We start from the raw sequence: 6,052 nt of genomic DNA, 5'->3' as shown, positions 1-6,052 counted from the left end.
GTGAGCAGGGGATCTACTGTCATAATTGACCAGAAAAATTAAAACTGTTGGTAGAAGTGCTGACTGAGTAAAGTATCATTATCAGTTCCATACCATAGTAATGTGTAAGTGTTCACTTTCTACATGGACAGTCTTGCATTTCCAAAGCAATTTGATCCCCAAACATCTGAACGCATAGCACACAGTCTGCTAATAATGTGAGTATATCCATGTGTAGTCTGTTTAGAGAGTTGCTGGATGAGATGAAAATAGTCAGGGCAAAGATAGTGGTGGGGAAATGTCTATGAAGTCTTTTATTTTTCCTGTGCCATACCATCCTACCAAATCATTGTGCAGTGCCAAGTACAAAGGATGACTTCAATTTCCCAGGATTACATATCTACAACCAGTTGGGCGTTTGAAAATAAGACAATGATAGATTTTCAGAAAGCAGGAAATGTGCTGAGTGAATTTTCCATTTCTTTCTTTCCCCCATTTTTCTTTAGCTTTAGATGATCATATTTTGAATTTTATTTTTTGTTTTCCTTCAATTTAGATGATCTTATTGTATATCACTTAAAATAGCTGAATAAAAGAATCTGATACCAATTTTTATAAGAGAGTTTTCTCACACGTTAAACATGTGCATGTACATTAAGCATGTCAAAACATCACAGTTTAACAACTCATCTCTTGAATGTACTTGATGTAAGAACTGCTAAGATTGGCCAAGCATTCAAGAGTTATAGGCTTCATTCATCTCCCCAAAGCTGTAAGAAAAGAGAGGGATCTTAAATATTTTGCCTCAGACCTTATCATTAATTTACTATGAAACTAGATTGAGACAACGACATGGTTGCACGTTGCCATGTTCTACTGTCAAAGATCTGGTTAATGTTTAATAATGTTTATGTCTCTGACATGAAAAGCCATTGACTTGATAATGGCTAACAGCTGCTAAGATCTGCTTCTTTTGTAATGGCTTCAAAGGAATGGGATCAAAAAAGAATTCTTTAATAAGTCACTTCACACATTAATATCCTTTAAAGGAACCAGTTCAATGGACTACATTTTGTACATAAATCTTCGAATTCATCTAAGAAACTGGTAGAGCCTCTACTGTTATTTAAATGTACCATAGATTTAAATAGGATGAAGCATTATGCATGCTTCAATGCATGTACATATAAACATGTTAATAATGGGGTTCTATTAAGATCTGTGTCTGTAAAGTGACAGTAGACCAACTGTTTGAGTACTACATTTGTGAAGACATTTGCAAATAAAAAAAATTCTTTTTCATTTTTAGAATCTGCTTCCTCTATATGTACACACACACACACACACACACACACACACACACACACACACACACACACACACATATATATATATATATATATATATATATATATATATATATATATATATATGCATGTCTGTATAGTCACAGGAGTATAAGTATGAAAGTAAGTGTGGAAGCCTGAAGTTGATGACAGAGTTATCAAGACAGAGACTCTCAGTTATTCTGAAACCAAATGTATTTATTAAATCTCAGAGTTCTCTCCTATCATTTCTACAATTAACAACTTTAGGAAATGATAAGCAGTTAAATCAGGTTAGGGTTTCATGCATTGAAATACAGTGTAGTAAAGAATGTGGACTCATACTGTTCACTCATTCGTATTTCTCAGAGACATTTGTGGACATCTGGCACGTGTATTTGCTCTGAAGGAGCTGATATGCACCTGCCAGTCAGCAACAGTCCTATTGTCTTGAAACTTAGGTGGGAGAGAGCAACAAAGACCAACTCATCAAGAAAGAAGAAAGAAGATTCCTTCTTATGTGGTTAATTGAAAATAAAATATAGAATAATCCGATTTCTTAATATTAAATTTAAAAAAAAAGGTTTTAGAACTGCAAATTGTCCTTGGAAATGTGAAAATTAAGAGTCACTATCTCGCTTAAAAATTTCAAGAAATATTTAAACAATGATTTATTATTTCTCCCTTATAGTAATAATTATTAAAAATGAATGCAGAAATATTAATCCTAAAATATGAGATGCAAACAAGTTAGAGGTTATCTACTTAAATGCCTTCACTTAAAAATTGGAATGGGGCATTAACAAGGAACAGTGATTTGTTCATAATTTTATAATAAAATTGGAAGAACTACAGAATAATATAAGACCTATGGATTTCAAGACTATATTTTTGAAATAGTGTAAGTATGACTGTATAAATAGACTCAAATATATCAATATTACCACTTAAACATGATAAAATATATCAAAAACAAAATGTGTGTGTCTGTGTGTGTATAGGTGTGTGTGTATGTGTGTGTGTATCTCTGTATATGTGTGTGAGTGTGTGTATATGTGTGTATGTGTGTGTTTGTGTGTGTGTGTCTGTGTATATGTGTGTATATGTGTGTGAGTGTGTGTGTGTCTGTGTATATGTGTGTGAGTGTGTGTGTATGTGTGTGAGTGTGTGTGTGTGTGTGTGTGTGTGTGTGTATGTGTGTGTGTGTATGCACATTTGCTGACAGGTATCTATGGAGGGAGGCCACAAAAGGACTTTCAGTGTCTTGGAGCTGGAGTTACAGGTGCTTGTGAGCCACTGGGCCTCAGTGCTGGGGAAAGAGCTCAGACAGTATGAAAAAGCAGCAAGCAATAGTAAATGCTGAGCCATCTCTATAGCCTTGGATTATCTTTTAATGTGGAAAAGACAGTAACTAAATAGTAGGTTCATCCTACTCGCCTAATAGAATTAAATCAGAAAAACGGAACCAAGCCTATTTTAATTAAGCGCAAAGTGTGTTACCATCTGCCTGTAGAGGCACTGCAGTTATGGCTTCTCAGTGACGTGTGTGTCATTAAGTGGCAGGAAGGAGGGAGGCTATGTCTTCGTTCAATGTTCTGACCTATGAACCCAGGATTGAATAGTAGCCTAACAGAGAGTCTGAGATGACCACTAGTCTGGTGGTAGGGGTCTCAGATAGGGAACTAACCTGAGATGACCACCGGACCAGCACCCGGCAGGCCCAGACAAGTTTCCAGGATGGAGCATGAGCTGGAGACTTGAAGATCCTCATCTGGGTTGACACAGGCCTAGCTGAGAGTGAACTCAAGACAAATAACCCCAGCATGGGGACACACAGGGGCATCTGGCAAGAAGCAAGCCCTACACGACTATCAGACTCATGCCATGGGGCCACAGATGGGAGCTAGCCTGAGATGATCACCAATCTGGCACTGCATAGGCCTGGTACATATAACCCTGGGAGATCTAGCCCTATCACCAAGTGGTGGTATGGATGAGGGAAAACCACCTTCTCCTCTCCTTGCACCTCACCATCTACAGCAGCACTCAGGAGAGGAGACCGTGCAACCCAATAGAGCTGACTTTGGAGCCAGGGTGCTGGTGATCTGGCTGTAATAATTGTCTGCTATGCATTAGCAGGGCTGAGGGAGAGATGTCCCTGCTCACCTCTTGCCACCTATGGCAGGCAGTAGAACTGGGCATGAGGCATCAGGCCTGAGAACAGGCCCTTCCCCTCACCTGTTGAAGTACTTGGGAAAGCAGGCCCTGCACCTAACTTGGGCATCACAGTAGACCCTGATGGCATTGCAGAGTCGGGTAGGTGGGAGGGGTTAAGCTTAAGTAAACAGGCCCAGAGGCTGTGTGACCCCACAACTTGTCTATCTGCCTCATGGGCAAAAGAGATATTTCCTTCACCCTTGACCCTTTCTCTGGATGGCAAGTGTGAGAGTAGGATAGCTGGCCCTGTTCCTTACCTACTGTAGCACTCAGAAGAGTGGACCCTGCACTTCACCTGGGCAGCAGGATAGAGAGCTGGTTGTGGGGGTTGTTGGTGAGTTGTCTTCAAGAGCAAGAGGGCAGGAGAGCTGGTGGGGTGCCTAGATGAGAATCCCCCCAGGCCCAGTCACAGGGCTTTGAATGATCCCAACCCAAACGTCTACCCTACTGATGAACTGCTGGTGAGAATGAAGGGGCTGATCCTACAGTTCTAAAACTACACGGGACAACTGCAGGATATTTGAGAGAAATCCCTGTGAGGTTCCAGTACTGACAGAGTGGCAGAAGCCAGAGTCCTCATACTAGACCAACTGAGTTGTTCTAGTGAACATTTGCTACAAATGAAGTCTGGACAGAAGGGTATGCTGTGGGATACACTATGACATACTACAGCTTCCACAAATAAAATTGTAAGTATGGAAGTCAGATATGAGGGGGGGGATGAGTGGGATTGGGGTGAATGTTAAGAAATTCACAGAGAACCAATAGGAAGTGACGAAAAAAGAATATAATCAAATATTCTGGTCATGCCAACCCAAATTAGTTAATTTCTACTCTTACTCAAAGAAGCTTATCACATTAAATAAAGAAAATTGCCCATCTGATTATGAATGCAATTTAGGTTTTCATTGGGCACATAGAAACTGATTCAGTTAACGCTTATACATGCTAGCACTTACCAATTGCTGCCATTGCGTGGGCTCTTGGTGAAAAGTGGTCATGTACTATGGCAGTTTAGTTCTTTGACAGCCTTAGCCTTTAACAGCATAGTCATGTCTCCATTCTTGATTTAGTTCTTGTAAAGCTCTCTGAAATGAGAGCAGGACAAGTACTGGATGGCACAGTGACATTGACTAGGAACATGGGCTATCCTGGTTTACCATTTGTTTGACATAATATCAGAAGACACACTACAGAAAGTCAAGGTACAATTATATTCTCACAAAAATCTGTCTTTGTTCCATTAACACGAAGAGAGAAATGTAATGGTACTTAGAGAAAATGTAACTACAACACGTTCAAGCATGCCCTGACATATGTAAAGGCTGAGAGCCAAATTTTCTTAAGGAATAAGGACTCCAAAGGAGAAATCTCACTTTAATTTAAGGGACAGGCAAGAGTGGGAGCTTGTCTAAGGATGAGGGCTGATGAACCAGACAGGTGACTTACTGCATTTTAAAGTGGATCCAGTAACTTTCTCTCCCATTCCATGTCTCCGTCAAGTCCAGGATTCAGACAGAAACTGCAAAGCTATTTTTTAAAAATCTTTTGCATGTGTTAAGTCTTTTGCTATTAGGAGACCAGTAGCTTTAGTTATAAAAAGCTCAGTTCCAGCACAAGACATGGTCTGAAACTTTCTTAGACCTCTGCTAACTCTTGAGAAGTCAGTGCGCTGGCTCTGGAGACCATACTAATTCCATTATGTATTAACCTTAATATACAATGTTGGCATTTTTTTTTCAATAGACCCAGTTAGGGTTAAAAGCTTTGAGGCACGTTTATTGGAATTGGCTGAAGTTTACTAGGATTAACTAAAGGATAAGGAACTGCTGAGGGAAGGGCATGTTTAATGTTAGTCTTCCTTTGATATTTTCTTTCCCCTCCTTTCATGCTCTCATTTCTTCCCTTGTACTCAATATATATATATATATATATATATATATATATATATATATATATATATATATATATATATATGAAGGATACTTCTTACACATCATCATAGATGATGTGAGAAAGTCAGAGGGAAATGGTTTGTCTCTATCCTAATATTAAGTTCTTACTTAAGACATGGAGTGTACAAAGTGAAATACACAGTTTATATCAAGTAGAAAAGAAAGACAAGTGAAATACAAATTGGAAAGTAAGGCATATCTTCCCCCGAAGAGAGATAGCATTGGACATACAGAACGGGTTTAATACTATAAGCATTAAAAGTGGGAGATAGCCACAGAGTGTTATCCTGCCTTATACTGATATGAGAAAGCAGGTGAGACCAGGAGAAGGAGCACCATCACCTCCTCTGTTGTTTTGACCTTCAGAGGTTCTGTGGAGAACAGAAAACTCACTGTAGCTCTCTTGGCAGAAGACCATGACTAGTATGCCTCCTCAGAATCATAGCTAAGCTTCTAGGAAGGGACTTAGAGAGGGTATCACATGTCAGAATCAACTAGTGCATCCTGGAGTAGAGAGAATGGAAGGGTGAGTCCAGGCTCACATGGTACGAAGGAGGAGGGATAGTCCTGAGAAAT

At 39.4% G+C, this 6,052-nt stretch overlaps 1 non-coding gene across 1 annotated transcript; it reads left to right on the top strand.

Moving 5' to 3' along the window:
• The first annotated feature begins 2,806 nt into the window (after window positions 1-2,806).
• Window positions 2,807-2,938, top strand: Gm23131. The gene has a single exon (XR_003954808.1). It is a non-coding gene; the product is annotated as a small nucleolar RNA SNORA17 (small nucleolar RNA).
• The last annotated feature ends 3,114 nt before the right edge of the window (window positions 2,939-6,052 follow it).

The sequence above is a fragment of the Mus musculus genome, chromosome 3 (genome assembly GCF_000001635.26).
Source record: "Mus musculus strain C57BL/6J chromosome 3, GRCm38.p6 C57BL/6J".
Classification (NCBI taxonomy): domain Eukaryota; kingdom Metazoa; phylum Chordata; class Mammalia; order Rodentia; family Muridae; genus Mus; species Mus musculus.
Note: the sequence above shows the minus strand (reverse complement) of the source record. Positions and strands in the feature narration are given on the sequence as shown.